Genomic DNA, 11,616 nt, shown 5'->3' on the forward strand with positions numbered 1-11,616 from the left:
CCTGGCTTAAAACAAATCTATTTTGAATGTTATAAATGAACAGTTCTATGTATAGCACATATCACATTATGAACATCTCTGCGCTTCCAAAGCCCTTGGATATTATTTAGCCTGGCGGCCTTACAGTGCACAAGGAATTCAAGGAATTACTCTCTGCCAGGTACCTATTTTCCTCGACCGGGTTGAGTGCAGCACTTGTGGATTGATTTCTTGCTGAAGGAAATTATAGCACAGCTGGGATTTGAATTCACACCCTTTGATTCAAAGTCCAGAGAATAATCCACTGGGTCATAACCCTACACAACCAAGAAATCTGTCCAATTTTGAAAAGGATATATTTTCTTTAGAGTAACATGAATAGTAGGCTAAGAAAAAAAAGGTCTGCCCCTGGGCATACATGTACATACCCCCCCCTAAAAAATGGCTGAACTATAGTCCCACGGGATATACTTATCACAATGAGCTGTGTCACATATCTCAGGGGAAGAAGGGGGGTATGACATCTACAAAGCTGACTCACTGACTGTCAATTTAAGGAGACAATTTCATACCGTTGCAATACCTGTACATGAAGAGCAATGCGTATAGGAAAACACATTGAATATAAAGGGCAAAAATCTCAGTTTACTTTTACTATTTTGTTATGATTTGTAATGTCATTGAGTTGGCATCGTTGCCTCTTTCTCTTTGAATTTTTTTTTCTGTCCTCATAATATCAATGAAACTAGTCTTCAGAAGCCAAGAACCTTGTAGTGGAGAGACTAGCCCCACTTTCCCCTATTTTTTTTAGAATACTGTTTCCTGAAGTGTTAAAAAAAAGTGCAAAATAGCTTTAATCCCTTATATCTCGGTCACATTTGCTCTACGGCGGCTGTACGGCGAGTCGAATACAGCGTTTTAAATATACGTTTTAAACATTTTTTGTACCAGCTACATATAGGTGGTTTGAAATAAAATTAATGAAATGGCTGTTTTCGACTCACCGTAGAGCAACGTGACCGAGGTATTATGCAGCTTCCCAACATCTTTTTTTTTATAGTATTCCTCACATGATTGCAGTTGATTTCATAAAATGAATTAAATTGCAGTGGGTTTATTGAATTAAAAAAGATTTCAGGAAATTATTGATACTACAAGTAAATTTGAATACATGTAAGTTGTCCTTCCAGAAATCGAATATTTGAATATATTTAACCCTAATTCTCCCAGGGGGGGGGGGCATAGCGGCCCCCCTCGACAATTTTGGCGATATATCTGCCGCGCAAAATTTTTTGACCTCGCCGCTCACTGACTTTTACTTTCAAGTCTCGCGCAAATTTTTAGACCAAATTTGTGACGCCCGGGTATGCAGTTACGGCATTACGCAACATCATGTAAGTGCATGTCAGACCCAAAATTTCTCATTAACGTGATTTCATGTACAAATCCAATGCAAATTGTGTATTTAGCCAAAATTCATAAATTTAATCATTATTGCTACTTTTACTGATTAAATTGAATTAATTTTGCCTGGTTTATGATCAGAATTAATTATGGAACGATTTCCATCGAAAAAACAATAAAAAACAAAAAGTAAAAAACAAAGAAATACATTAGAAATTTAAAAAACAATACAATACATAAGAAATCGGTCCTGAAACCAGAATTTTTTTCATTCACAATTGTTAGGAATGCTTTAAAGAATATTTTCACCCAAAATAGCATTCTAGGAGCTTTATTAAGTGAATCAGAGCAAAAAGTATGATTTCATGAATAACTTTATAGCATATAATTCATATAAAATAAAAACATATGAATTCAGTGAAATTTACCTATGCAACTGCATGGATTAATCATTCTCTACCATCATGCAAATTTTTGTTGTGATCGCGCGATCCGCGACTGAGATATTAAGGGGTGGCCATAATTCCCCCCCGGAATGACAAGAATCAAAATACCCTGGGAGATTTAGGGTTAAGCAAATTCCTCAACCAGATAGGTGCAAGAGGTGAATATATGTACTTTAGTTATAATTACTGTGATACAAAATGTAATATTATGACTCAAAAGTAATATTCCATCCAACTGTGGAAATGATTAACATTTTTTCCTGTACGAAATACAATAGACCTAGTACCACCTGTGAGAAAGTCTTTAAATTCAAGGTCCACTTTTGATTAGGAATGTGGATCTAATTCTAATACATGTAAGTTCTGACATACATTTTTTCATTACAAGATCTATTTGTGTGAATTGTGCAATCTAGGCTGAAATAGTAATGAAGATCTCCAACACATATCATTTGTAGGAACATGTTAAATATTGATCAGAAATAGATTCATCAATCTAGGCTGAAATAGTACCGGTAATGAAGATCTCCAACACATATCGTTTGTAGGAACATGTTAAATATTGATCAGAAAGAGATTCATCAATCTAGGCTGAAATAGTAATGAAGATCTCCAACACAACACATATCATACCTGCACCCTTACGTTAAGATATGTAGTAAGAATAATTATCATCGTTTTCTGGGGTTGCCACGCAGTCAAGCTTAGCTTATAGTGGCAACCCCTGCAACCTTCTAATAATCGATGTAAATGCATTTTTTTTTTGTATGTTTTGCTTGTCAGTTATATGTATATTATTGTATTGTATTTTCTTTGTTAATATGTTCATGAAAAAGTGTTGCAGAAACCAATAAATGAATGAATTTGTAGGAACATGTTAAATATTGATCAGAAAAAGATCCATCTAGCAGCATAATGGAATACTTATTTTGTCCATTGAGGTCTTCCAACAATTATTTACTTTCTACTAGAATCAGTCTGCATAAGATGGTAATATATTCAGTACTACCTGGGGCCCGTCTTACAAAGAGCCTCGGTGTGTGGGGAGTGGGGTGGGGCGCAATGCACTCTTCGGAGTGTTTTGGACAAGGAAACAAGTTAAAAAAGGTAAAAGCTATCTTCAAATCAATTTTACTAGCTAAATTCCAAGTGTTGTTGATAATGAAGGTCTACTTTTATTCGCACAAGTATTCCAAAGTTCTGCGCAAATCATTTTTCACTAACTTTACAAAAGTGGTGCTCAATCAAGCGGAAATATTTTCCGATATTTATATCTTCATTTGCTTACATGGATCTGTACGAATGTTAGAATGTGGAAAATCTTCAGGATATTACAAATGTATAATTTTACAGGAGTTTTTCTAAGTGTAAAATTTTTTTCGATACGCACTGTATAACATTTCATGATCATTTCAACTGTTGACATCCAAGTGTTCATGTACTTTGCTCCCCATGGCATGTCATTTGCAAACCCTCAAAGGGCCTGGTCTTCCATATACATGATGTATATTGTACTATAAATTTTTGTTATGAATCTATCTGAACAATTTGTAATATTAGTCGATTTGACATTTTCCGAACCTAGAAATGTTCTTTCCGATGAAATTTTTTTCTTGATTCGTGTTCCTATGGGGTCCTAGAACAAATTCAGCTTGGTTGCCAAAAGTTGCCGTTTGGGCAATTTTGCTAATTTGCATAAATCCAAAATGGCCGCCAGATGCCATCTTGAAAACCTAACTTTTGAACCCCTGTCCACAAAATGATGAGTAATGACTCGTTTTAGGGGTTTAGATATGTGTAGAACTGATTTCTGTAATCATTTTTGCAATATAAGGTCATCTTTAGGTCAATCCCAAGATGGCCGCCATATGCAATCTTGAAAATTGACTTGTGTTCCCCTTGCCCCAGAATGACGAGTAATACCTCTATTTAGGGGTTTTGGGGTGTGCAGAATCCATTTCTACTTTCTATTTTGCAATATAATGTCATCTTCAGGTCAAATCCAAGATGGCCGCCATATGACGCCATCTTGAAATATCAATTGTTGAACCCTTTGCCCCAGAATCATGAATAATAACTCTATTCATGAGTCATTAGGTATGTTGATTCAATTCATGTAGTTATTTTGCACAAAAGATAATCTTCAGATCAAATCCAAGATGGCCGCCAACCGCCATCTTGAAAAATTACTGTCTGAGGCTTATACGTGTTAGAACTAATGTAAAGGGATTTCAGTAAGAATACTCATTTCTTTTATTAATTCTCAAGTTCATTTCAACATTAATTGCTCAACTTAGAATGAATCCTCTTTAGGTTTGGGCTATCCATTTCGAGTGTATTTTTTTAAGGTCCATTCATACCTTTGTACTGAAGAGGCTTTTAGGGTCTTATTTCAATTTGGAAGTGTTTTATCAATATTATTTTTCTAAATCAATGTGTCCAATGATTGGTAGGCATCATTTCGCCTTAAAAGACGATGGTGTAGCGCTAGGCCTTACATTTTCGAGAGTGACTATAGAGCACCACTCTAAAGTGGCAGTCTCTAGAGCAAATTTTTACAGATGAAGGAGGATGGCGCTGAGACACGTTTATATAGAGATGCTGCCCTAGCCTTCCTCCTAGGCCTTTGGTCTGCCAATTTAGCATTCCGATTATTTTCTGACGTCTTGACCCCTGTACTTAGTAGCTCTCCATAGAATGGATGGCGACTATCATCTACACCTTCATAAGTGTTAGTGTCTATGCCGGCAAGTTTTATGTCATATTTGCATGTGTCTTTAAAACGGAGGTGTGATCTATCGATGGGGTGAGACCAATCCAAGAAGGGATTCGCCAAGGTTTCATGGGGCAAACATGCCCCAACCACCTGAGGTGCCTTCGACAAAGGAGCGAGAATAAGCTTTTGATGCCAGCACGTACGCTGAAGGGCCTCTGTATTTTTCACTTTGTCCTGCCATTTAACGTGCATGATACGTCCGAGGCAGCTGACATGGAAGGTGTTTAGCCACTTTTCTTGGTCGGCGTATGTTTTCCAGGACTTACTTCCGTGCAGGAGCTTGGCCATGACTGTGACAGATTTTACAATCCTGATGCTTATATGCTTGTCCTGTGAAAGGGGACAAGAGACATATAGTCGGTCCAAGGTAGGTGAGGAGTCCACCATAACCAGACGAGTGTGTGCTGTTGATATACATATCTGGAGGACAGTCGGTGTCTTGAGTCTATCAGGATTTCTGACTGTCTCAAAGTCTGATGGATGGTCCAAACCCCTTACATGCACAAGACAGGCAGCTGTTATGTATGACTAGGTCTTGTACTCCCACTTCTTGAGAGGCAGGGGCGACATCGTTTCCGTAAAACATTTCACGAATGAGAACAATCCTGACCGTGGAACAGTCTTGGGGAGCCTATCTTCTGCAGGAGGCTAAAGAGTGCACTCCTGCTGACCAAGTCAATGGCTCTTGTCAGGAGGAAAAGTCCAATAATAATTATAAAGGAAGTTAATAATTAAATCAATTTTTTTGAAAAAAAAAGGAGAAATCACTTTTTAATTCAAATAATACTTTAAAGTCATTTCACTGGAAAAGTATGGTTGCACAGAAATAAAAAAGGGATCAAAACTCCCGAAATCATAGCCCAAACCTTGAATGGTTTAATTCTAAAGTAAGCGGTTAATGACGAAATCTATCAACCATCTGACCATCTTAGACATGACTTGACCTCAAACTAAAAATGGAGTGATTAAAAGAAATGAATCATTCTCACTGAAATCCCCTTACATGAGCTCCAATACATAACAACAACCTTATTAGGGACAGCACTTCTTCAAGGTTCAATAGTCCCGGAAGTAGTTTTTTTTTTCTTAATATGGCGTTTAGTGGTCATGTTGGATTATTTTGACCTGGAGATGATCCTACATTGCAAAATTATGAACAGAAATTGAATAAACATACCAAATAACTCACGAAAAGAGGGATATTATTCATGATTCTGGGACAAAAACTTGAGAATTAATAAAAGAAATGAGTATCTTACTGAAATCCCTTTACATTAGTTCTAACACGTATAAGCCTCAGACAGTAATTTTTCAAGATGGCGGTTGGCGGCCATCTTGGATTTTATCTGAAGATTATCCTTTGTGCAAAATAACTACATGAATTGAATCAACATACCTAATGACTCATGAATAGAGTTATTATGCATGATTCTGGGGCAAAGGGTTCAAAAATTGATATTTCAAGATGGTGTCATATGGCGGCCATCTTGGATTTGACCTGAAGATGACATTATATTGCAAAATAGAAAGCAGAAATGGATTCTGCACACCCCAAAACCCCTAAGTAGAGGTATTACTCGTCATTCTTGGGCAAGGGGAACAAAAGTCAATTTTTCAAGATTGCATATGGCGGCCATCTTGGATTTGACCTGAAGATGACCTTATATTGCAAAAATGATTACAGAAATCAGTTCTACACATTTCTAAACCCCTAAAACGAGTCATTACTCATCATTTTGTGGACAGGGGTTCAAAAGTTAGGTTTTCAAGATGGCATCTGGCGGCCATTTTGGATTTATGCAAATTAGCAAAATTGCCCAAACGGCAACTTTTGGCAACCAAGCTGAATTTGTTCTAGGACCCCTTAGGAACACGAATCAAGAAAAAAACTTCATCGGAAAGAACATTTCTAGGTTGGTGTATTGAGCCTATGAGACTGTCAAATCGACTATATGTATATATGTAAATAGAGAGCTGTATCATGGTCTGTAATAAGTATATTTTGTAAAAACAAAGTCTTTGTTTTCTGAGAGTTTTCATTCATTGAGTATAGATCTATCAAAATTCACATAGCATGCACTCTAGGTCACATTGCACAAGAGTAGTAAATTTGCCATTCGAAGACCTCCCAAGGATTTCTTGAGTTTGGCTGGCTCTTATGTATCGTGACTCACACGTACCAAGGTAGTTACTATTGGATGGCTAATTCACTGGCAAAATAACTAAAATGCACAGGACCAAGAACTGCTTCAAGCCCTGGTCATGTCTTTTGGATGGTGATATTAAAGGTCGGCCCCAGATGTATATAATCATGTCTGATTGATACACGCCTGCTAAAACTCAACTACACTACACACACACATTACATTTTGCTTCATCTTCTGTACAACCTTTGACTTTGATAAGTTCCATTTAAAAACAAAGTCCAACAACAATTTCTTTTCATATAAAGTGTTAAACAATACTTTATTTCTGATTATAAATCTCAAGGCAATCTTTGTTGGTACAATTTATTCAGAAGTTTTCCAGATAATAACAGTACATGTACAGATGAATAGGGAATGGTTTGACAGATATATATCACTTCACATGTACACAATACATGCAAATTCTGCATAAATATAAACACCATATAATCAACGTTTTTATACATCTTGAGTGCTTTCAGCTATTTGCTATACTAAATCCTAAACCTCTACCAAAATACTGTTAGTGTTTGATAAAGTCTTTAAATAGTAAAGATTGATTCAAATTTCATACCTTTTCTATAAATCAAAACTTTTATGGAATAAATAAGACATATAGCAGCCATAATTGCATTTTTTTAACAATGGATGAAGAAATTAAGGTAAATGTATGTCACACAATTGCCCATTTGTCTTTGATGGGTCCCAGTCATTAATTGAAATACAAATCATGTTATGTTGCCCTGTATAACAAAGAAATATATTAAATATTTACAATCAATTGTAGCTTTTAATTCTTAGATTTTACCACTGATTTTTATCTTTTTATCAAACAGGGACCAGGACAATCCATTTGCTTCTATAACAAAATATTGTCTCTTTTTTCATGACCCTTTTCCTGAATAAAAGTTCAAAGATAAAATTCTACAAGGATATCCATAATACAACTGATCAAATTATGACATAACAGCTGGAATATGAAGCCTCAATTTCAGAGCCTGAAATACATCCTTATTCTTATCTAAAACTCAATTGTGGCATTTTCAAGTAATTTTGTTGATAGTCTGTAATGTCCAAAAATATATTTGTGTTAACAATAAGCTACCTGTACTTACAGTAGAAATTTATGTTAATCAGCAACTTCCATGAAATATAGTATTAACATAAAAATAGACGTACTTAACATAAACTACGGTATTCATTATAAAGAAATGATAACTCTGTCAGCTATCATATTTAGATACTGTATGTGGTGTAAAAATAATCTTATATATTCTGTTCATATATTCATGGAAGATGATTTAATTTACCTATAACTTCACTGATTTACTCCACAACATAAAATGTATATCATTCACATGAAACTGTTCGCTATAATCAATCACAAAGACAAAATGTGATAAAAGTTGATGAAATGAGATAAAAGTCTTTTAACCAATAAAATAGTAATAAGGCATAACTCTTTATTAAAATATACATGAAAATGCATGAGAAAAGCCTTGAGAGTTACTGATAACATATGAAATTGAGTATACAAGCATTCAGAAGGTGTTTATCCACCTAAAAAGTTACAGATGACTGCACAATGTCCATGAATATATACATGAATATAATTCATTCTGGATGTTACTGCTGCTCCATAGACATTGTGCAGTCTAGAATTCAAAATATCAGATTTTCCCCTCATCAATTTTGGCCTCTTACATGTAAGACCCTTTTGAAAACAGTGATGATATGATCAGATATTCACAAAATAAATTGAGACAATCATCTATTAAAAGCATACACATGTCCAGTAACTATACTCAAATTAAGAAGCCTGGGTCCTATTTTACAAAGAGTTGTGATTGATATGATCAACTCAAAACTATATGGAAATCCAACAATGTCATACTTTTTAATTGAATTTGACTACAGGATATTTTGACAATGTCCTTTTGCATACAAAGAGGAGGAAACTAAATTGTCAAGAAAATCAATGAATGTACAGTATATATGAATATACAACATATCTAGAGAACATATTGAACAAACATGCATTTTGAATACTTGCATTGCTGGCTTTCCATAGTTGTTGTTGATCGGATCAATTACAACTCCTTCTAAGACAGGACCCAGAATGGAAAAATTGCACAAGATATCACAGAAAGCCCTCTCCAACACACTAACAAGAAATAAATGATCTGTATACAGTTCAATCTAATTAACCCAAATTCTTTCAAGCCTTAATACATGTATATTGTACGTACATGGTGGCATACTGTAGGCCTACATTAAATTTATTGATCACATTTTTCAACAATGCTTGGTCTAAAATGTCTTAAGGCCTGGTCACACCGCTCGAGCCTTGTTGGAGCGGTAGGGAGAGAGGGTCGAATTTCGCTCACAAATTGGGGAAAAAATCGAAAACAAAAAAAAAACAATCGAAATCGAAAAAGGTGAACGGTAGCAAGCGGTGATTATTTTTTTTCTCTCCGCTCCAACAATGCTCGGCCAGTGTGACCAGGCCTTTAAGCTCTCATGAGGGTGGATTGTAATGTGCTGACAATAAAGGCCCTATCACATCAATCCGTGGAAGCCTGGCCTGCCACAATTGCTTCAGGCTTATTTTCGTCTAAGATGTAGGGTTAGTGTTAGGGTTGCTATAGGGTTTTATGTTAGGTTTAGGGTAGGGTATACTACAGTGTTGAACCCAGGGTTGAAGTTGGCCATTCGATTGGTAGAGCAATTGTCGCCAGAGCAAATTTCATGGAACCGGAGCACATGCAAGTCTGATTTGCAAGCAGAAAAGTGCTCAAAACTTTGTTGAGGGTGATAGCTAACAACTTACCCGCAAGGCTTGCACGGATTGATGTGTCATCAGGGTCTAAACTTAGTGCAAGGCACTGAAAATTAAGCACTACACGTTATGTTCATCTTTTGGTGCTCAGCCCTTGAGCAGTCTCAGCAAAGACATTGTTTGGCCAGCTGCTGGCATCATTGAGTGAGAACAAGTCAGGTTAATAGATGAAAATATACTTCCCTACCTTACATAGTTCCTTTTGTAAAAGTAGAAGCCCAAAAGAATAAAAAAGAAACAAGAGAACATCTTACATTTTATTTGGCTTGCTTACACAAATATTAAATTAAATTTCTTTAAAGGAAACCAAAACCCAAGAAGAGAAGCAATCTTATTGGAAAGAGTAAAATGAGAGGAACAATTTTAAAAAAGTTTCATCAAAATCGGTTATGAAATAAACAAGTTATGGACGATTAAAAAGTCTTGTTGTACTTACTATGTGGATCCTCAAATTGGCAAACGTGCTTCAAAATGGCTGATTTTGTGGACAACTCTCCATTTGTTTTGTACACATATTTTCAGATTTTCCCCTTTATTTTACATATTTCACATTATCTCCTGACCTTGACATATATGGTGTGGATTATATTTTCCCATGACATATGTTGTGCTCAGAAGGAGGCAAGATGCAATTTGAAAGATGAGGAAAATCTGAATATTTGTGTACAAAACAAATGGAGAGTTGTCCACAAAATCAGCCATTTTGAAGCACGTTTGCCAATTTGAGGATGCCCATAGAAAGTACAACAAGAGTTTTCAAACTCCCATAACTTGCTTATTTCATAACCGTTTTTGATGAAACTTTTTTTAAATTGTTCCTCTCATTTTACTCTTTCCAATAAGATTACTTCTCTTCTTGGGTTTTGGTTTCCTTTAACTCCACGAAGAGAACAAATTTAATAAAAAAAACCCAATTACTCAAACTTTTCACCACATCCAATGAAAAATAATGAATCTAATTGAAAATGAAAATAGAAAAAATAAATCATAAACATCCTATGAATAGGTCATCAAAAATCGTTCCAAGAAGTATAAAAAGATGTTTCAAAAACAAGATATGAAGTTATACAACTCCTGAATACACAACATAGTCTTCAACTAGAATCTCCAGATTAAAGGTATTCATGCAGAACTAACTTCAAGAATTTCATGGATATTGAGATTTGAATTTACAAAATGTAATTAAAACCGTTTTTAATGTGATTTTTCCTTTCTTTTACAGTTTACTGGTAACGTAATTCAAGTGTTATGCCAAAGATCATGCGAAAAGTCAAATGTTATGCCAAAGATCATGCGAAAATCAGCAAAATATATATACACATGCACAAGGCAGGAGGAACAAGATACAAAAAGGGTAAAATAGGGTGCATAATAAGCATATCATTACTTAATTTTACAAACTTTTCAAAGAAAACAAATTTTGAAAATGCAAAAGAAACATCGAGGATTGTCTGAAAACATGCTTGAATTACATGACTATATATCAATTTTGGAGAGAGACTGGGCTTTGTAAAATAAATCATACAGAATTTCATGACTCATATGACAGTACTTCATTGCTTCATGGTTGATGCACTTGTAAGTCAAGAACAGTATCTGAAGCAGCACATAAGGAATGATGCATGTATACAAATTCAATGGACTCAATAAACATGATAAATCATGTATTTTGCAAAGCCAATGGATGCAAATTTGGGTAAGGTTCATTTTCATACATGTACATGTACTATAGTGAAAGAGGTTATTTCTAAACTTATGATAGCAACTACATTAAGTACCATGTGCAAAAAGTGAAACAGTAAAAATGTGCAAGACTTTTATTGTGCAGGATACAGAGAGAGAGCTTAAAAGTAAAAATGCCCCTAAAACTATGTGAGAAGTCGACTAATGAATTATTTGATTCCCATAAACCTTGTACATGGATTACACAATTCTAGAAGGCAGCAGAGCCTGGAGATAATATGTAACAGGCTAGCCAATGGAAAA

This window comes from Lytechinus variegatus, chromosome 14 (genome assembly GCF_018143015.1).
Source record: "Lytechinus variegatus isolate NC3 chromosome 14, Lvar_3.0, whole genome shotgun sequence".
NCBI lineage: Eukaryota > Metazoa > Echinodermata > Echinoidea > Temnopleuroida > Toxopneustidae > Lytechinus > Lytechinus variegatus.